Raw genomic sequence first — 22,482 nt, 5'->3', positions numbered from 1 at the left:
AAATGTTCTCAGAATTCTTCATTTACAAAATTTTCAGCCCTCTGTGTAGCCCTGAGCACATTATTACTGCTGGAATCATCCCAGATTTGCTAGTTCAGCTCTTGACAGTGATCCTGAGAGTTTGCTGTGCTCTAATCTGAACAGAGAGTCTTCCTGTTATAAGAAAGGAACAAGAACAAGCAGCACAAGAAGAAACAACTGTCTTGACCACTAATTCTACCTATAAGGCTTATCTGGAGTAAGCCTGGCATGAACCAAAAATCTTGGAGCTTCAACTGCAGGACAGGTTGCGTAGGACTTCTACTGCCAGATACCATTCTGTGCTTGGACCTGCACACAAGAACCATGGATGCAGGATGAAATGGAGGTGTAAAAAATACAAGGGTGGATGCATCTCCCAACAGAATCTGGTACCAGTATCACTAAGTAGTCATCTCCTTTGCTTTGCTGCCGCTGAGCCCCATTTCTTGATTTCCCAATCGTATGGTTTTCTACAAGCCATGAACGAGGAGATAGGGTTTAGAAACCAACTCCACAAAGACAGGCTGAGTTAAGGATCCAGCCTTGTAATTTTGCATTGAAAAATGTTCAGCTAATTAATCTGGTTGAGTATCTGCCCAGATAGTCTTTGGTATGAAGAAAAGGAACTCGGATTTATTTCAGCACTCACATACATGCCCTCTCTCCATGCATACCATGAGACAATCAACTGCAGACAGAGCATATCTGTAGTAAGTGGACTGGAGGTACCGTGAGGCATATTGCCAATTATAAATTAATGAAGTCCAGAAAAAGCAACAATGATCATTCCTCAGGAACAGTTTCCTCTCATATGGTGACAAAAGAAATCCCATATCAGGGTTATTATATATACCAATTAAATTCTTTAGCTAAAGCAAAAAATTATTATTTTAATGGAGGAAAAACTAGAACATTTGGTTAAAATGTTCTCACAGAAATGTTAATTACCACAGGCATTAAACAAATGGAAATCAAAGCCTACCATTTGTTGAGCACTTTGAAAAGTTTTAATGCAAAAAATGTGCTGGAAAGAAACCTTCAATTTTTCCTCATGAATGAAAGCAAATCCCTGTAAATGAAGCTACATCTATCATGCTGCTAATCAGTCAGCAGCCGCAGATGTAATCCATCAATCAAAACTGCTCCTGCACAAACTTTCCATAAAAGATAATGGAATGAATTTGGTTTGTTGGATACCAAAATGCAAAAAGATGCCTGCTCTGCTATTTCATCTCCGAGCCTATCATTCAGAGACAACAATAATGCCAGATGTAACTAATAGAAGTTACGCTTGCAATACCTCCCATCTTCCACCCTGTGTTTCTTCTTCGCTGATCCTCAAAGACTGTGAAGAGTTGCGTAAGAGAAGCTGAGAGCTGCTGTGTGACTCCCATTTCTGGAAAGTAAACTATCCTGCGCTTCACTGGTTGGGCATGAGGCTGAGGAATGTTTTGCTCCTCGGTGGCCAGTGAGTCCTTGAGGTGATGGGACAAGCAGGTCGGGGTCCCATGCACCCAGTACACACACACTGCCTGGGACCTTTTATTATATCTGCTGTAGCACACAATTATATGAACTAAACTTGATGCTGACCAGGAAGATATCTGGCTGCTACAGACAGACAGATTCAGTACTCTGCCAGAGAGGATCTGGATGGATAGTGCTTTGAGCCCTATTTATCCTTCAAGAGATGCCAAGGCCAGTAATGCTACCTCATTTACTGAAGATTAAAATCTAGAGAAGTGTTTCAGAGGAGGAGGCATTGTACTAGACGTTGGAGAAAGTCTGGTTCGTTTTTTCAGTGATAAGACCTGTTCTTCTGGGCAGCAAATTTATTTATAGCTAACCTGAAATAGATTTAAAGCTATTAAGAGGCTGTCATAAAATGAAAGCATGGACTGGTACTTTGAAACTCATAAAAGCAAAATATCTAGTATTAATTCTTGCTGAAAGGTTTCAACATAAACAGATATAGAAACATATAAATACACATATTTCTTGTACTCCCCTGGCATGCTTTTGCTCTCTAAGGAAGGTGCACAACTCTTGTCTGCTGCACGTGTGGAACCCTGGATCCTGAACTCCTTCCATTGATTTCAGTAGCTTTGGACCAGATCCAAATTGTCCAAGGTGTAACCTTAATTTAGAGAATTTCCTGGAGGTAGGAGCACTGTTTTTTCCTGTATATTGTACAGAATCTCAAACTGACATACTTAGTGATCACCAACAGATAGTTTGCTGTATGTCTAAATACATTTAGACAACTTCTGCCCTCAGATGCACGTATGTAGTTCTTGTGTTCATAATGATTTGTGGTTCTGTACCATATTTACCCTACAAACCAGAACGATATTAGAAGAGCAAGTCTTGTTTACTTTGTAAGTTATACATTACATTTTCTGTTACCACAGGAAGCTAGTATGATCCACTGTGTAAATATGCAACCCATACTCCTGAATATTTTAAGTAACTGGTCATCAACAAATACAAGTAAACCCATGATAACTTGCAACTAAAGGCAGAACATTCAAAATTAGAAATCTCAGCAATCCAGAAACACTGATACTGCAAAATGTGGCTTTGTTCTAATGGGGAACACACTATGTTTTTAAGATATCTAACAAAATGGAAATTTTACTTTAACTGCTGCCCAGAAGAGAACAGGTGTCATCACTGAAGAAACCAAACAGACTTCTCCAACATTTATAAGAAAAAGGCAGCTCCTTTCAAATATACTGAAAAATAAGCTAGCCCCATATTCTCGTATAAAATTTTGGGGAAATGAAAACACTAACATAAACTTTGCTTTTCATGTCAGGCCACATCCAGGTATTCCTCCGATGCTGGAGAGAGAATCCAGAGCAATCAACTGATGAGAGCGCTATTTTTGCATTAAATTATGTACATGCAGGTACTCCCACTAACATAAAATGCTGATTTAATACTTTTATGTGTTACTTTATAGAGGTGCATATAATTTAAACAACAAGAATACTTCTTTTCCTTTCACAACATCTTGGTTTTGGTGAACACACTAACCAAACAGTAAATTGAATCTCATTTTCATTACAACGAACAATACTCCACGAAGGTGGTTATTGACTAGTGCGCACAATTTGTTTGGTCTTGATACATTAAAATACATATATATGTTTGGTCCATTTTCTCCTGGAAGGGGAGGAAGCTATTTTATTTTCCAGCTGAAGAAATCCTACAACTGTAAAGATGATTTATGCAAGGGGAAAGAAATCATTACTACAACGGAAGAAGAATGAGCTGATACTCCCTCCCTCCATGCTAATTATGCACAGTCCAGCGCATGACTGGCAAGAAAAATTAAGATGACAAAGTTACTAATATGCAAAAGATAAAGTCTCCCAAAATCACAGAACATTTGGTATTAAAAAAGCCTCAACAAACCAAAAAAACCCCAAACACCAAGGAAAGTAAAGAAAGTGAAATGAGAGGTATTCCAGCTTTCCAGTCTTCTCTCAAATTCCTCCATTAGTGCTTCCACGAACACAGCCTCTGAAGCGGGGCTGAAAGAGGCACCTGCAGAGACCCTTCCTGTGGCATGACCTTGGCTCACCCCAGAATGATTTTAAACACTTTGACAGCCCAGTCAGACGTTCACACCCAGCTGACTGATTTTGGAGGTTGGGAGAGGGAAGATTTTCACTAGATTTCCAGTAATATAAAGGTACTACAACTTTGCAGCATCACTTCTAAAAGCAAGTTGCTGGTACAGTGATCTTGGGTATTCAGAGTACAAAGAACAAGAATAGAACAAATGGGACCATGAATTTAAATTCTCTAAAGATCACAGGTTCAGTTTAACTTCCGTTTTCTAGAAGTTACTTCACTGATGAAGCTTCCTCTACAGTCAGCGGAGAGGTGGATAAAACTTCAGAGGGCAATTAATATCCCTGATAATCTGTTCATGATGGATGGATTGCCCCCTAGATGTGAGCTTGTCTTTATGCATCATACGGGGACCTTACATGATTAATTACCTTATTTTCAAGTAGATAAAGCTGAAGAGCCTGTGATTTTTCAATTTGCAAAGGAGAACTCTATGGGGAATATGAACAAAATTTATAGAATTGTAAGAAAGACAAATAAACTGAAGGGGATATTCCTTCACCAAATGTGGACCACAATAGTGCAGAGACCTGTGAGAAGAAAGCAATCATTCCCCGAGAGGCCAACTGGAAGAATCACAGCAGAGCTCTGAAAAATGATGGATTCCATCACCCTCGCAGTTCCTGGTCATTTAGAAGAATGGAGAAGGAAAGTGGTGCAACTTCTCACAATTCTGCCAATCCTCTGTTTGACTTGTAAGACTAACTTTTATGGAGGGTGCAAGATGTGCATCATGATGGAGATGTTCCACTCAGTTCTGTAGGGTTGGCTATGTCATACATTTGACATGATAAGGACTGTCAGGATCTAGGTCTTCAGAGATCTCAGAGAGCCAAAGCTCTATAAATCAAACAAGACAGAACTTTACTGCATGGAGACAACATGAAGACATAGCCAATCTATCTGATTATAAATGTAACATACTCTTCTTATACACACACTACTGTCAGTATGTATTGACCGTGTTATATACTGACCACTGCCTTCCAAGTCCTGATGTATAAGATTTCCCATTTGAGATGTTTTACCAAAATAAGTGTTCACCTTTAAAATAGTGTTAAGCAATGGCTTTCCACATTACCTTCCAATGCGTACTACCACCTCAGCCTACAGGCACTGTTTTACCTTCAGTAGAGGATTTCAAGTTGTTTGACTCTACCCAGTTTATTTTACACAAATGCAATTCCTTTCTTACAGATGGATATGATCTGTTGAAGACCTGGAACATTTTATCCCGTAGCAAAACTCATTCAAAAGTACCATCTGTTCTTCCTGCAGGGGCACAGTAATGCCAGAAACTGTTTAACATTCCATAAATTAAGACCATATAATGGATAGCTCATTGTTAAAGTGAAGCAAGGAATCGTTTGGAACCCGATGACAGACATTTTGCTGGGATTTTGCCTTAAAAATAGTATGCAATGTATTATTTTTGGTTTGCTTCTTTAAAAACTTCACATTCAACATTAAACAGCAAAGGCGTGTCACAATCTAGACCATCTTAATGCCTGGCTTTATCCCCACTTCCATCAGTGTCAGCAGGGTCTTTTCTAATAACTTCAAGGGGAGGCTTGGACTGGGCCAATGGGTTAGAACAGATTCACTGAAAAACCAAATTCTGTTCTCATTTACCCTGGTATGTGTCTATTGTATCTGCATGTTATACCTCCTAAGAGAACAGAATTCAATCTTACAGTTTAAGAGCCATTAAAATATGTCTTATTTTATAGATGTTACACTAATATACTACACTCACACACACATACACACACAGCTCCCTGCCCCGCCTTTCACTTATTGGTAAGAAACCCTAGCCAGAGATAAACTGCCATTTGCTATTCTTTTCTACATCCAAATGCTAAGACATGCAGATGTTTAGTCGGTAAAAAGGCTGGACATAAAATCCTGCTATGAGTATGCATCATTTGACTCAACATTAAAACAGCCTTCATTTGCCATTCATACAAAGAAACCACAAATTAAAAAAAAAAGTCTACAACAAAAAAACCAAAAACACGCACAAAAGAAATCAATAGTGCTTAATTGGAAAAAATGGCACTATAAAATCCTCCACCCAAGAGTGGGACTCAAGTGGCACTCTGCCCGGTTCTCTGGGCTTCCTGGGGACAAGCAGTCCTCCCTAACATGCAACTCTTGTCACACGCGCCGGGAGCTGCGTGTGAGCTGTGCTCCAGTGGCTCAATGCAAAAGTTACACTTCTTAAATCAGAAAACGACTATATACCGGTGCATTTCAAAACCCGTTAGCGAAACAGATAAGTAGATGACACACGTTCTAAGTGATAAGAATTATCATCTAAAAATTGAGCTATTTAAACCCATAAAGTCATTATTTAAGACTATGTATGTAAGCGTATACAATTATTATCATCTCTTTGTGAAGCTCTCACATCGCTATAATAAAATTTGCAGAAGCAAAGCACTTTTAGCCTAACCATTACTATTCCCAGAGACAATGCATATATTTTTCCATCACATCAGATCCTGGATGGTGGGGGAAGGGCAGGAGTGGCGGGGAGGGGGAAATGCAACTTGAGAAGTAGTAAGTGTGTCAAAATCTAAATTACTTGGAGATATTTTGCAGCACAATCATCCTTTATGCTTGTGCAGTTCGGCTCATATGGCTCACATTCAGCCTGTCACACTGAATCATTGCTACTTCTTGACTTACATTAACAAAAACAAACCTAACTTTCGCTTCAGTATGTGAGGTAAAATGCTCTCTGAATTCCCAGTCAAAAGGCCAGAAGCGGCATTAAAAATAATTGGTTTTGTAAGAAGCTCACTTCTGAGGAGAAGATAAAAAAAAAGAGTCCATGAAGATCTAATAGCACAAACACATGTGTTGCTTATGGAGTATTTTGCAAAAAAAAAAAATCCGTACTGCAAAAAGCTTTGTCCACGAGCAGAGTAGACACAGCTTTAGCAGTCTTAACTAACAAAGCAAATCCACCCCTATCTACTTAAGTCTTTAAACTGTACCAAACAGAAGATATTTAACAAGAGCTTTAGAGTCTGATGAACAGTTAGAAAGTAAATCTGGAAAACAAAGTACAAAATCAAAGAGAAACAGAGCCAGATACAATCTTTGCAACTAGCAGAACACAAGGCACAAAGCAAAGCCAGCACTCAAACAAAGTTATTTTACACTTCTCCCAGTAAATTTGCAACAAATGTCCAGTTAGGAAGGATTTCTGCTGACCTGTGGATGTGCAGCAATGTAGATGCAGTGAGTTTTCCTATCACCTTTTGTTCCCAGCCATGTCAGCTGTGCTCGGCTCCAAGTGCTGCTCACACTCCCAAATCCCCTTTTCCAGCTCTATCTTAGGAACTGCCCAGATTTTGTAGTGTAATCTGAGCAGGGAAGTACCATGTGCCTATGATATGGTTAATTCACTTTTTACCCCCCCACACAATGCCTAAGAAAGCTGCTTCACATTTCAAAGCCGAGCCTAAGGCTGCCTGATCCAGGTACAGCCAGAGCAGCACTGGGGCTGCCTCCACCACCCAAATGGGGCCGTTAAACAGCTCGTTCCCACCTACCAAACCCTGGGATGGGGGATTCACTGGGGCGCTGAGGCCCTTGTCTCCCTTTCCTCGGGTGCCCAGCGCAGAGGGGACCACAGCCCCCACACCGAAGGGGGCCAGCCCTCATTGCTCAGGGCCTCCACCACAGTGCTGGGGCCATCGCCATCCCCATGGCCAATACCAAGGCTCTCCACTGAGATAGCTCTCGTAAGGCCCAGTGAGGCCCCCGAGACCCAGCGAAGCCTGGGCATCTGGTCCAGGGTCTTTGGCAACGAAGATGTTACATGGGTTGGGCTGCAAGACTCCCATCCATTCCTCTCCAGTGTTGCCATCAGCTAAGTGAGAAACAATTTCAGTTTCTTCTGCTAACAGAAGAAAACTTTCTACTACAAAAAAAAAAAAAAAGCCTCTAAACTTTCTTCAATTAATTCTTCTGTTAATATTCTTCTACTGTTATTGATCTATTTCTATTTTGTATTTGCAATCATCATCATGCTTAATGATGAGAAGACTACACTTCAGAGAAGAAGGAAATGCCTCTTCTTCCCAAATTCTGCACAGGGAAGAGTTGAACCAGTTGTGAAGCTGTCAAACGCGCATACACCAGAGAAGGCACAGAGAAGAAGGGGTAGAATAGTCCTCAAGTCCCGTCACTCCTGCTCGTCCAGCCCCAACCACACCATCAGGTCCTAAGCGCTGCACACCAAAACCCAGGTGATTAACAACTAGCACCAATCTGGTGCAGGCTTTTCCTGAATGTTTAGGTCTTGAAAAGGGTAAAGTGCAAACTGTCAACGGTTGTGCTATTCCCCAGCTTTCTTGAAAACAAATTCCATGTAATCCCAATGTCAACATTGTCAATGTCTCAAACACTGCTAAATCAAATTACACAGGGAGGCTGAAGGAGCCCCACTTGGCAAAGAAACGGGAGGTTTCTATTACTCTCTCTGCCAACCCTAGGCAGATGGGGGGAGCAGCTAGAGCTGCTTTTAAATAGCTGAGAAAGGGCCCCTAAAAGAGATTGGCAACAGCCAAGGATCTTGGAAAAGGAAGGATGTAAGACACAAAGATGGCAGAAAATAGAAAAGCTTTGGGGGAACTTTAACTCTTGGCCAGAAGAAAGCAAACCAATTTCATGTAAGAAACCTGCTTTTTAAATTCTTGGCCTTGTGAGTAACACCTGCAAATACCTTGTGTGGGATTTCTAATGGTTGCATTATGCATCTGCAGAGTTTTCCTTTCTTCGAACTCTAGACCTTTATTCTAAAGCAAAGGTGCTAGTTGCATCTTCCCTGTTGCATAATTTACTAAAACCAGTTATGTCTGAAATCAGCATGTGTGTAAGGTAAATCTTGAAATAATGTACTATATAGGACTATTTCAGAGAAAAATATACATTCTTCAATGATGAATTCAAGATCTCAGCTCAGAAATTTGATCTTGATCAGTTACAATGACGATTGCTTACAAAAAAGTAACAAAAAGTGAAGTGATCTCAAAGGTCAGGAATTGTGGCCAACAGCCGTCTCTCTTGCTGGTTGTCTGCGTTTATGTCCACAACTTGTACCTCTGCCAGGTACAGGCATCGTCTCCACTGCGCCCTGGGCAGTGCTCCGTGGTCCTCACCCCATTAACATGGGACTCTATGGCCCCCATCCCTGATTCATGTCGGTGACCCCTCTGATTTCTGTGCACCTCAAGCCCTCCAGGTCAGGGCCAGGCGGTGAGGGCTGCACAGCTAGGGCAGGTCACAGCTAGCTGCAGGAAGCCAGCTCTTCGCTGCTTAATTTCATTAGCCTGTAGAACAGGCTATAATTTGCTGAAATGATGATTAATCAGATCTTATTTTTCTCTAAGGCAGTTAATGAACAGCCAATTAAGTGTCTCAGTAATTCTGAAATAACAAAGCAATACTCTTTAAGTGACAACTAGCAGCTACTTAACAGCGCAAGCTAGCATCACAGTAAAAGCCAGTCTGGCTGAAAGGGCAGAAGAGACGTGACTAGAAGGTCCTTTCACCCACATCATCACAAAGCAACCATTTTTTTCTGCTTCAGACAGTCCCTTAGAGCTCAGAGGCCCTGTACTGGGCACTGTGCAGGCGCTGAGCATGCCAAGTGTGGGTGCACCACCCCCACCCGCCCCCCCTCACTGCTTGCTCCCAGGGCTTTGCTTCCCCCCCCCCCCCCCCCGCACCCCGGGCTGCAGACACCCCCCTTCTCAGCTGCAGCTCTGTAGAGGAAACCGACCACTGCCTCCAGCCCATCCCCTGTACCCATTGCTGCTCCTCAGGCCTGTAAATGGCGAGGAGGGCCAGGGAGCACTCGCAGTGCCGCACAGCCAGGGGACAGGTAACTCTGGCTGGGATGCCCGGGAGAGAGGGCAGCACGCTGCTATAGCAGCCCAACATCCAGCTGGAAGAACCTGGGCATCCACAGCCTGCAAGTTCAGTAGGGCAGCGACTGTCTATCTTGTGGTTCAGTTCATCTCTTTTCCAGACTTCAAACAAATCCATGGATGCTTAATTTTGATCATACATACCAGGATAAGATTAAGATACTTAGTGCCGTACCCAAAAAGCAAGGAATGACATTTTTAAAAGAATCCATAATCTTGGTTTTTTGAAGTATTTCTTCAGTGGGAATTGTGCTGGAGCAAAGAATGCAAAACTTAGAAGCTTCCAAGAGGGGGTCATGTGAAATTACTCTACTTCAAGATTTTTCCAAATCACTAACATTTTGATTCTGAATGTATTTGTTAGAATCTGCCAACAAACCATTTTTCACCATCAAAACAGACAATTTTTTGTAGTTTGTAACTGTCCTTTTTTTTTCCCCAGGTTTAAAAAAAAAAAAAAAGATTTTGTAGAGAGCTTATGCCACTTCTGTAGAAACTTCTGCATTCCACAATGACATTGCATATTTTTTCAAATAAAAAGCAAACCCCCCAAAAAAGAACAAAGAACATCCTTTGTTTCAGACAAAGAATTTCAGGAGAAACCACAAAATGTTCAAGCAAAACATTAAACATTTGATTTTCCACCCATTTTGCCAACAGTCTAAGTTTTCCCATAGTTCTAACATCAGTGTCAATAAGGAGGGGAGGGGAGGTAGGTCAGAAGGACGACACTCACTCTGCAACTTAAAATCTGTGCTAATTGAATGAGGATGAAAACAGGATGTGATTTGCAGAAAGCACTTTTCTTCTTTAACTTGGCCTTTCTTTTAATGAGGAAACGAGACCTACTTAATTTACACATCAGGAAAAAATGCCATTGAAAAACAACTAGAAGTTGTTACTAGCATTATTACACAAATCCTGGGCTCTGCCCCTGCCCAGGTGCTTGCCTGCGAACACCTAGCTCTGCACCCCATCCTAGTGACCGATACGAACGTCACATGCTTTGCGCTCTCAGGGCTAGGGCCCAAAACATAAGGATGTTACTGATGGCAGATGTTATTTAGTCTCTTTAAATGAGTTTTAGAAAAGCAGGCTTAAAAAGAAATGTAAACAGTTCATTTTAAACCCAGTGGAGACTATTTTATTTAAAACACACGCATGCTTGCCTGACACACTTCACTGCCTATTTTAGTGGTTTTTTTCCAGTGCAAAGACATATCACAATCGTGGCAGCACGTGGAACCTTAGTTGCATGTTAGAGTACCACAGTGCCCAGCGCTGCACAAGCATGCAAAAAAATGCTATTTCTAGCCTCAGAGACAAGCAACCACAAACTATAGAAATGTAACCAAGAATTAGAATTAAATACATGCAACTATCTAGTCTAGAGGTATGCTTCATCTTCATGATAAACATCATAAAGTGCTAATTTATTTTTTCACTCTTCACAGAAGGAGAGATTTTAGTAAATGTAAGTATATACCAGTGAGTTTCCTTTTTGATTACTAGCATCTTAGTTCATTCTATTTAAATGTAGGAATAAAAGTGATGCACTCAAGTTAACCTGTTTGCCCAGACTGAAGAGACATTATTACATGTTCTTGTTCTTTTACACATCCTAAATATTCAGACACTTGCAACACCCCAGGCTATAGTGTACTATGTCAACACTTTGAGAAGAATGCAAAAATCTTAATAAAAATGAAGAGAGATTGCTTATCATGTGCTCTTGCTATTAATGTCTGCATTTTAGAAAAGCCCACAAATTATTACAAACACTTTCCACAAGACATATCCTTCTGGATATGCAAGCAGCCACGTCAGGAACCAAACAGCACGTCAGAAAAGCAGATTGCGTTTTTGGTTTTGCTCTAAAGGCAAACTAATGTTTCAGAGCATACTGCAGTTCCTCTTACTGAGCGGATCCATTTACACTATTTACCAATTCAGAACTGAGGGGTAATTCCCCAAATCAATCTACTCTGTACAGTATCAGATTATATCCTTTCCAAATGGCCATCCAAGTTTTATACATTAATTATACCCAGTCTTTCAAGATCATCAGATGGTATGTTATATTGATTATATGACAGAGCTCCATGCATGAGGCTGATTAGTTTAGAATAGGAAAACATGACATGCTACCAAATATAAGTGTTCTGGTTATGAAAATTGAATAAGTGAAAAATAAGCCTCAACAGACCTGGTAGAGCCACTGGGCAAGCCTCAGCAGCTCAGTAAGAAAGATGTTCTCCTTCCATAATGACTTCATTAGGCTGTTAGTGAGTCCGTGGTGACTGTCCCCCCTCTGGGCTGCAGCTGTGCTGGTGAGGAGACCTTCAGCTGCCTGTCCTTACACCCAGCAACGGCCCAGCTCCCTTCAGATGTAGCTGGTCGAGCAGCCTCTCACAGTCCTCCCTAATTCACTTCAGGAAGGAAAGAGACAAACCCAAAAGCCAGCAGGATTATCTTCAATAGTCTAATTAGTGGCTTGAGATAATCCACTTGATTTTGCCTAAAGCAAATTAGGAAGTGCTCACACGAACTATGCGGCTAGCAGATAGGAAGACTGCTGCAGCCTGCCAGGAAGCAGTGACAGCAATGGGAGGCAGTGACCAGGCACAGCCGATACCAGAGGAAGAAATCTGGTAGTGGTCAGAGGGGTCGGATATCTGCACGGACGCCCGCCCTTGACTCCAGCCTCAGGGGGTTTCAGAAGGTGCAAGCCAGGTCCAATAACTCTGCCCAGCAGAGTTGCTAGCATCTTCTCTGCCAACTCCATTAAAAGCCAATAATACATTCTGCAAAGCAAAACGATATGAAAAATAAAACAAAATTGGGCTTTGGTATCAAAACTAAAATCTGGCAGCCTGTTCCCATGCAAAATCCATCATAAGTGACACATTTGTGGAGGACAGCTGGAACAAATCCATGACATTTAATGACATGGTAAAAGCAAACTTTGAGCAAACAACTTTAAATCATTTGTAATACTACTGTGAATAGATGAAACTTTACAGTGTTCACATGTTACAATAATTAATCATTTCTAAATGGTTGTTTTTAATTCTTAAAAAAAAAAATCATCATTTGTAGAAGTGATTTTTTTCCCATTTCAGCCATATATTTAAAGTAGCATTCTCCTGTGAAAAAGTTTCAGGCTACACAACACTTCAGAGTTTTAAACGTATTCTGTCTCTCTCATATCTAAAGATTCATGACACCAGCAAAACAGTACTTTTCCGCCTTCCATCTTCTTTTTTTATAAGTAACCTGGCCTCCAAAGCCCGGTGCTCAGTACAGAAAAGCAAAAGTCCTAGAAGTTGTTTCTATAAAACACTTTGAATGGGATTGTCACAGAAACACAGACAACAAATTGCCTTTTGATTTAAATGGGAATTCAAATCTCACAGGCGTCCTCTAAATCTCTGTCCATGCACGCATATCCAGTATCATCCTAAACGGTTCACAAATCATCAAGTAAAAGAAAAGGTCTGTCCTTCCATGGGTAAAATAGCTGTTCAATCTGAACCACACAGACACCCTTAAGGAGTTCAGCTGGTCCCACTCCTGATGGCTGCCGCAGAGCACCAGTGACCTGTGAAATTTCCCAGAAAGAACTGTTAATGGGACCTGAGCTAAGAGCTGGGGGATAGGTGCCAAGCTGAAATGATTTAGGACAGCAGAAACGTGAGTGTAAGGGGCACATCTTAAGCTGATTCTGTCTGACAAACGTGGTTAAGTTGATCCTGGACAAATGGCTCAGCTCTCAATTTAAGTAAAGCCTGGGGGACACACAGACGGTCTCTCCTGGACGTGGCTATAGCAGGAGTTGGCCGAGAACCAGCAGCTGGCTGGTAGTCCCCCACCGCATGTCTGGCAGGAGGGACAGAGAGAACATTCACTGTGCTAGTGCAGACTCAGCTAATTTAAGTCAAAAACAAAGGTGGTTTGAGCTAACCTGGCTGACTTTGCAGTGAGGTGGATTAAGAACACCCATAAGACCCCTTCTTCCAGCTCTGTTGGGGATATAATCTTTGCTGGTTATATTTTCTACTTCCAAAAAGTCATGTATCCATGCCCCAGTAACTGCTTTCTCTCTCTCCCTCCATGACAAGTCTAGACAAAACCACATTAAGATCCTTCTTTGACTATACATGTACAGGTGTAAGGGGTTAGCCGCTACTAAAAGGTTTTGTGGATACGGGAAAAAATGAGCTCCTTGTCTCTAAGGTGTGTTCACTGAGTCAAGAGTAAAAACCAGAACTGAACTAAAAGAAGTTTCATGCTAAGGATCACCCTTCCACCCCCCCCCCCCCCAAAAACCCCAAAACTACCAAAATAGGCAGGAAAGAGTCTGTGAGGTGAGAAGGGACACTTTTTAAACCTTTACTCCTTTACAAAAAGGAGTGTATGACGTAGTTCTTCATGACTTTTTCTCTCCAGGGTCCCCTAAGCCCAGACCACCTCCAGACCGCAGAAGCGGCGCGGCCATCCGTTGCGCCTGGGGCTGGACGTGCAGCTGTGCCATGGTGGGACCGCCGGCGCAGAAGCACTTCTCACGCTCCCATCTCCACCCACGTCTCTACAATACCGGATTCCTGGCACTGGTTTGGACAGCTCGGCACTCATTGCCTGCCTTCATTCATAAAAATGAGACCACACTGATGAAAGCCACAGGCTCTAGTGCACCCAGCAATAAATGTCAGTGACATCTCCCAGTCAAACATTTACTTCCACAGCCGCCCCTACGCGGGAAGCCTGGAGGTCACATCTGGACAATGAAGTTAGGGCGAGTTGCATGCGTGCATCAGTGACAGTGCTTAAATGTCTCCCTGATTTTGGATTCAATCCACAGAATTCATTAGCAAACAAGACAGACAGGAATGTATGTCTTTCTTAAAGCAGACTAGGAGATGTAATTAACACAGCTTAGTTTTCATGAAAATATACTAGGTTTGTAACACACAAGAATGAAAAGGTAACTCAAAGGGTCTGGTCTTGCTCTAATCGTGTTCAGCAGAAGGAGTGGATCCAGGCCACAAGTGAGCTGCGATTTCTTCATATCTAAGTGGGATATATGTTTGTTTCAACAGTTTGATTTCTTACAAAAAGACCACAATAATGTAAGCAGGAGAAAACCAACCACTTTTTGGAAAGCCCCTTTCAGAAGTCTCTTGCTTTCAGCTCCTGATCCATATGAATATGGAATCGGAAAAGGATCTGTTGGGATATTAAATCCAGGCTCCTGTTATTAAAGGCAACATGTCACTTCCAGCAAAAAGAAAGGTTAATATTATGCCAATGAGCTGGAAGGAAATCCAAATTTCTAATGCAAGAGAATAAGGGGAAAAGCTAAACAAAAGTGAATGTATGAGACCATATCACTATATCAGAGCCTTATTCTAAACACACGGGCTGTTGGTACATCTAAGAGGAGATAAGAGGCAGAATAATTAAGAGTCAAGGTTCTTTCTGCCACTAGGGATCCGCATACAACTTAGAAAAGAAACGCCTCAGTACAGTTCAGCCCTGGGACAGAGGAGGAAGGGGAGCTCCCGGCAGGCACAGCCCTCTCCCTGGGCAGTGTGAGGCCACCTGAGATCACGGTTGCCCCAAGGTCGAAGGCTCATGGAAGAGGCAAGCAGTCCCCGGCACTGGTGGGCCAGCTAGCAGCAGTCTGGTTTCTTCAGGGTATGATGCTGAAAAGCCAGAAGGCAGCTGTAGGAAAGCATGTGCCCACTGTAAGTCTTTCAGCAACCACAAAAATCTCTGGATAATTTAAGGGACACTTCTGGTTTTGCCAGAAGCAGTTAAATCCCACCTCTTACCCACAAACTAGGGGAAGAAACTCCCAGGCATGGAAAAATTTCCAAAGAACAGCTTGAAAGAGAAGACCAACATTGTAAACATTTGTCGTCTCCTGCAATAAAGGAAAGAAGGCAGCTGTGAAAGGCATGGTTGGCAGTAGGCTTGGTTTGGTTTACACGGGATGCAAAATCTAAGGGCACAAGGATGACAAGGAAGGACAGCCAAGGTACCCTCCATACCCAACGGTCTCCATGCAGGCTTTGAGAACTGAGAGCAGATACCAGACACTACAGCAATGAGAGCCATAGGAGCCCTTAGAGGTTCCAACACACACAAAAAAGGCACAAAAAGCATAATTTTTAACATGAAGTGAAAGCAGGTCACAGCCTGGAGATGGGGTGTAACTCTCTGCACCTGCAAATCCAGAGGAACGGACATCCACAGGGCTGGAGCGGTTCTGGCAGCATGGAAATGCCCCAGCACTGTCCCTCCTGTTGTTGAGGAACTGTCCAGCAAAACAAAATATTTCCAAAAAGTGTAGTAACAGGGCTCAATACCAACCAGAGAGAGCGCAGTTGAAAAGATGCCGTTACCTCACTGCGCTGCTGCTGCTCTACAGCAATCTACCACCAGAGCCGAAAGCCAGCCTGAGACGTCTGGTGGGCTTCATCTCGCACATATGCGGGAGTAAAGCTACATCATAAGCACTCTGGTGCAGGATCCTGTGTGCTCACGGGCCTTTTCCAGTGCACCAACTGATCCTCAGCTATGCTCACCCAACCAGCCCTCAGGTACGTGGGTTGTCATTGCTCTCCCATGCTGCATGCCTGAGCAGGACAGAAGGTGCCAATGGCACTGGAATGTCACTTTTAATGCCACCAAGCACCATAGGACTTGCTGCCCATCATCGCCCCTGAAAGGCTACCTACCACTCAGTGCACAAAATTGCATAAAGATGGCTTCTTCCAGTAGAAGTAGATCTGATCTTCAAGTAGATCAGATAAATTTAGAAGTATATAATGCCACATTGTCACCTAATGCAACTGAGAAGGTGTTGAAGTGGATGGATGGATGGATAGAAGGAAAAGAGTGAGAGATCTCTCCTATCACAGAAGCTGATTTAAATTAAAAGAAAAACATTTTTCCTAGTATTTAAATACACTGCAAGGCTAGCGTTTACCTATTATTTATCCCAGTATAGCTTGCAAAGCAGCTTACTGCAGTATGCTCAGACCAGCAGTCCCACAAAAGTGGAATTCCTGAGGAGCTACCAGGACTGAAGGCCTCAGCTGCTTTACCATTGGTTTCTTGTCTTTACTGGAGAAGGTAAAGCTCCAGCCACCACAATGAATTCAATAAATCCTGCTCAGAGCCTTCCCCATGAGACAGAATACATGGATACAATTAAAATAACATGGCTGTTGAAGAATGAGGCAGCACTGGAAAAGGTTTGCCAACACAGTAATGCCAATTAAGGGTGTGATTTTTGGATGATATTTTTACGCTAACACCAGCCCTATTAATGCTGGTGTAACTGTCTTCAAAGTGATTTTGAAGGTCTAGCTGACTCCATTTGGGAAAAGAAGCAGTTAAAAGACCCTTTTTTGGCCTCTATAGGCCCCATTCTGCCATTAAATCTTTCATATTAAAAATAGTTTCATCCATTCCACTAATAAGGGTGTTTTATGTCTAGAAAGCTGTATCTTTCTCAGATAATTTTACACCCATTAACCATACACCATAAGCTGTAGGTTTTGTTGTTAAGTGACAGTCTAACCAAGTTATAAGTAAAGCCATGTTTATGGTGTGTGCCCATAGCCTCCCTCTGCAACCAAAAGGACAAGGATGCCTAAACCAAACATGACCCGTGAGGAGGAGCAGGAAAGGAGAGAATTCAGGTGCTGATGGTCTGTGAGAAAACCATAGGAACAGATACACTCTCAAGCACCACCGCTCTACTCATCACCTACGGGTGCAAACAAACAAAACTCAGTACTAATATAACTCAGCAATAATAGCATCTTTTCCTTCAGTACCGAAGGCTTAGAGAAAAAACTCAATGCCCATGCGCTGCCAGTAAACTCAAAGGACCTTCCTGCAGGTGGTACAGACCATGCGCCCAACCCCACCGCCTCTGGCCTCGCTCCCCGCGGGTGGCTCAGCTCTGGGCGGACCGACAGGCTCCAGCACAAGCCTTTGAGTGACAAGAGGAAGAGATAAGGTGAGGGGAGGCATGGGGGCAGAGAACAGGCTGGCTCTCGCTCAAGCCCTGAACACACCGTGAGCGATTCTGCTGCCGGGGGCTGGATTTCTCCACCGATGCTGCAAGCCTGGTCCCCCAGATCTCCCCGACACAGCCCCCTGTTCTACTCTGCCAGGGAGGCAGCCGGCGAGTGTTCGCACCCAGCGCTGCTCGCTCCAGGAATCCAAGCACACCAGCAGAAGCAGGCAGAAAGCACTTTGCTTAGTTATCCCATGTATTTTCTCCTCTTCCTTTCAAACTTCCCGTTGGTTTTCGTTAAGCTCACATGAGGCGAGCAAGCCTGCACAACTTGGAGAACGCGTTTATGGAACAATTTTGCCAGATTTCCCCCCACCTCCAAATGACATTTGATTTGCAAACACTCCCACCGAACCGCAGGCTGCTCTCGCCTCCACCCAGGGAGTTGTTTTCAGTAAAGCAACAGCGCTGAAACATCTACACCAACTTTTTTTCTTTGACAATTTGCCACTTTCAGAACAACAAAAAAAATAAAAAAGAAAAGGAGAAAGAGAAGAGAAACAGCGTAAGGAAATCTTTGCATATTTGTCCCACTAGCCAGGAAAGGGCTTTGGATCGCGTCCCCTGCACCGAGGGGCTGCAGCCGACTCTGCTCCGCCCGGGACCGGGACCGGCGGGCGTCCCGGGACCCACCGCTGGGCTCCGCGGGGGCGGCTCAGCGCTGCACCTCCGCGGAGCGGGCCGCCGGGGGCTGATCCGCGCCCGGGGCTCCGCGCCCGCGCTCCCCCGCCGCTCCGCCACCGCTGCACTTACCGCCCCGCTCCGCGCCGCGCTGCTCCGCTCCGCGGGGGAAGGGGCAAGGGGACCCCGGGAGCCAGAGGGAGGGGCCGGAAAGCTGCGGCGGGGCTGACCGACGGCGCGGGGTGTTTGTCTAACCTGACACCGGGGGCTGCTGCCGCCGCCGCCGCCGCCCCGCGCTCCGCACCGCGGCCAGCGGCAGCCCGGCGTCAGCGCGGGCCGGGCGGGAGGCGAGTGCCCGCCGCCCCGGGGAGCCCGCGGAGCGGGGCTGGGCATACTGAAACAATGAGATCGGCTGGTTTATAACGCTCACGTGGAGGAGACAAGTCTGCATCCCATTTCCTGGGGTTTGCAATCAAAAAAAAAAAAAAAAGTGGGGGGTGAAAGCCGAGCCCCGCGCCCGCCGTGGGGCAGAGGTGCCTCACCTCCTGGGTTCGCCCAGGTTAAGCCCGCTCAATCGGAGGTGGCTTCGAAATTGTGCTAGGAAGTGCTTTTAATTTTCTTTTCGTCCCACTGCTGCTTACTGAGATCTAAGCGGCCCCAAACTTACCTTGCCATAAGCCGCCACAGAAGCATTTGGTGATTTTGATCCTAATCTTTACATCGAGAGAGTCCAGTTGTCATATTTATATGACAATAGAGACTGTTTATAGAAGCCCATCCTGGTATAAATTAGAGACAAGTCCCTGGAAAGAACAAAATCACTGCAGCACTATGTCATCGAGAAAACATCCCTCAGAGGGTCTTAAGAATAACCCAGGGTGCCTTCTCCCCGCCAGGCAGGAGGGACGTGCTTGCAAGCACAGGGGGCTGGCTCCGGCACCCTGGCTCGGTCAGAGGGAGCCTGTCTTGCCCTGGGTGGGGAGCTCTGGGACCTCCCTTCGGGGCACTGGGCTCAGCTCCCCCCTTGCATTTCTGCCTCTTCAGCACAAGCCCTTAGCCTGGCTGTAGGGCCAGTCCTGAACCTCTGCAACAAGCCCCTGGGGCAGGCAGCACAGGGAGACTCAGTGGCGCTGTTTTCACACTGCAGAGCTCCTCCATCTTCTCGGGCTTTTAGTTATGGGAGGAAGGGACAGACCAAACACCCCCCGCACATCCAGGCCTCACTGCTCATCCTGTTTGATGCCCACCAAAGCTCTCGGCAGAAGACAGCTCTGCCCAAGCCTGCATGGGAAGGGCCACAGAAGCATGGCACTCAGTGCCCCACCAAGGCTGCCGGTTCAGCCCTCAGCAAAATGGCTCTGCACCGCCAGCCTGCCCCCAGCACAGGCAATGCAGACAGCTGCCTGGAGCAACCGGCTGATGGATGTAGCAGAGCATCCGTGGTCTGGCTGCCACCTTTGCCTTTCCCAGCAACCAAGGGATGGAGCAGCATCTACTGCTGCAGTCAGAGGTGATGGCTCCCTGCAGTGCTTGGTCACCTTCTCCCATCACTGCCACCCTGGGGGAGAGGTTCTTCATCATGCCCTCCTCCTCCTGCACTCTCTTCTCCTCCTCATAGCAAATGCAGGTCAGCCCAGTCTGTGACAGTAAAAATGCAACATTACCGAAGAAACTTTTGGGCTGCCTCTGGCTCTCAGCAGCTCCCATTCACAGGCAAGTTTGAAATCCACACAGACAAAATGTGCGTACAATTAGGGAAAAGTAGCAGTGTAAGAATTTCCATTTCTGAATACTGTGGTATCCTGTCTCTGACACAGCCAAAGCTTGGGAAAGTGGGACTGTCTTATTGTGTGATGTTGCAGTGTGTGTGGGGAGGGGGTTTGCTGCCGATTGCTGCTGGACACCCTCAGGGCTAGACCAACTATACAAAATTGTTGTGTAACTTCAGCCAGAAAGAAAAATGCTATTTACTTTGTGAGGAAAAAAAATCAACCCTCCAAAAATGATCCTACATAGTCTTGAATTTCATCCGAAGGAAAAAAGAAAGCATAGAAAGAGCAGAGGACTCTGATTTCTCTCTACCTTCTGCAAAGATGCAACGTGAGCACTGCTGCTCTGAAGGTAGCGTTTACAATCTCCTTAAATCATCTGGTGACAGCCCATGAGTGCCACTTGCTGTCACCCAGCTGCACCATGAGCAGATGGGAAGCAGCAGAGCCAGCGGTAATGCTTCATCTGGGCTTTGCACTGGCTTTGTGGCTGAGCTGGGAGCGAGCCCACGTCTGCCAGCTCCACACCGCGGGGTCTGAGTCATGCATGTTTGAGGAAGACCAGCAGAGACCAATGGAGTCAACCCCAGGACTGTGATAAAACTAAAACAGGAATTACAGGAGACTCCCAAAATCACTCCAGCAGTTTTTGCTGTTAAAGCCATGGTGGCCTCAGCAAGGCAAAGTCTGTAGTAGGGGTAAAATCTCACATCAGATGAATTGATGCACATGGAAAATACTTCAGAAGCTTTCAGGCACACAAATCCTTCCTCATATCTAAGACGGGGGTGCAAGCTGCACCCCTGACTATGTTAGATCTTCAACATGAGGTTTCCTCTCCCTGAAACACCCATCAGCTGTTATCACCATTTTTGCTCCACCAACACAACCAACACAGGCAGAGGCAGCAGGACATCCCGACCACCAGACCCATTAAAGACAGAAGTTAAAAATCCTTCTCACCACTTGTACAATAGCACTTCCAATGCCCTTGCTATGCCCAGAGCTGAATGTATAGCAATGGGGGGGACTTCAGGAGGAAACATGACCACAGACTCAGGGTTTGTTGGTGCACCTTTAGGAGGGGAGAGATGTGGGGAAGTCGTGCACAGGGTCTCAGTCTTGCATCCAGCAGCTGAGGATTGAGCTGAAGGAGAGCAATGGCACTGTCAGGGTGGATAACTGTGATGCAGGGAGCAGACGCTACCCTGCTCTGCCAGCGATCTCCTGACATACCACCAGGATAATCCAATTCATCCCTCTGCATATCGGTGTAAAACAGCAATAACAGATGCAACATAGCTCCAAAGGACCTTACTATAGAGGATGAAAACTCCTCAGCACACCACAGCAAAATGGCTGTTAAGAACCTGCCAGCTCAGCTCTGCTGCACCTCACCACGACACCACTCACCGGGATAAACTCAGGAAGTCCTAAACCGAAATCAAAAGTTGGAGTCCTACGCTGGTGGCCTGTCCTCAGGCAGCACTTTCACTCAATTTGCCTGAGTAAAAATATAGCTCAGAAACAGAGTAATTTTTTTTAACATCATAAGATCACTTAAAATATTTTGCTTTGACTTCAAGTGACACTGAAGAACTAATACATCAGGATTTCATGAAGTGAGGCTAAATGGAAGTATCCATCATTTCTGAATGAAAGAAAACTGACAAAAAACATTGTTTGGGGATTGAAAGGATAAGGCAGGTCACGTGAATCCACACAGAGATACAGAGCAGCCATCATCATTGGTGGGATTAGCACATACCCACTCAGGGACTAGCTTTGGAAAGCAAAACTAACTCTTTGGAAGTCTCACTTAAGGAGGAAAAATGTTCTTTTGGACTTTCATTCAGCCATTTTTTGCATCTCCAACACTCCTGAAACTGAGCTCTGCATTGGGCACCAAAGGGGAGAGGGGTAGCGCTGCCTCCTTCCAAGAGACAGGTGGAAAACCAGAACACATAGAGAAGCCTCTGTACATGGTATAGTTAATCCTAGAGAACTTGACCCACTTAAAAGCAACTGAAGCTTTTCCAAATAAAAACCCCAAAGAAGAGGAACCAAATCAGGGGAGACAAGATGTGACATTTTAGAACTCCAGAGCTAACACAAAAAAAAAAAAAGTCTTTAGTGTTTCCTAAGCAAAAATTTCCCAATTGCAGACCAGTGGGAACCACGCCACCAGTGTCCTCTACCCCTTTTTTTCTGCCACTGTAAATTGTAGGAACTCTTTTGCCACATCTCTTCTGTGACTCTCTCTTCCACATGGCTATAGCATTCCCACTTCAAAGCAGTGCTACTCTGGTTGAATAACCACGGAGCAGAGCTGAACAATTGTCAAGTGCGGGCAGACTCAGACTGAAATATTTCCTCACATGTCCTCATC

At 44.5% G+C, this 22,482-nt stretch overlaps 1 protein-coding gene across 5 annotated transcripts in view; it reads right to left on the bottom strand.

Moving 5' to 3' along the window:
- FBLN2 (fibulin 2) overlaps window positions 1–22,482 on the bottom strand; it is a 117,988-nt gene that overhangs the window by 90,625 nt on the left and 4,881 nt on the right. Inside the window, exon 1 of one of the 5 annotated variants that reach the window (XM_050904514.1) lies at window positions 18,992–19,095. The exons of 1 other annotated variant lie outside the window; for it this stretch is intronic. The gene's annotated coding sequence lies outside the window, so the exon portion shown is untranslated. Of the gene's footprint in view, window positions 1–6,885; window positions 6,948–11,814; window positions 11,870–18,456; window positions 18,486–18,991; window positions 19,096–22,482 lie in introns of those variants that run through there. 3 more of the 5 variants (XM_050904517.1, XM_050904516.1, XM_050904513.1) reach the window with 3 other exon arrangements.

Source organism: Gymnogyps californianus, chromosome 13 (genome assembly GCF_018139145.2).
Source record: "Gymnogyps californianus isolate 813 chromosome 13, ASM1813914v2, whole genome shotgun sequence".
NCBI lineage: Eukaryota > Metazoa > Chordata > Aves > Accipitriformes > Cathartidae > Gymnogyps > Gymnogyps californianus.
Note: the sequence above shows the minus strand (reverse complement) of the source record. Positions and strands in the feature narration are given on the sequence as shown.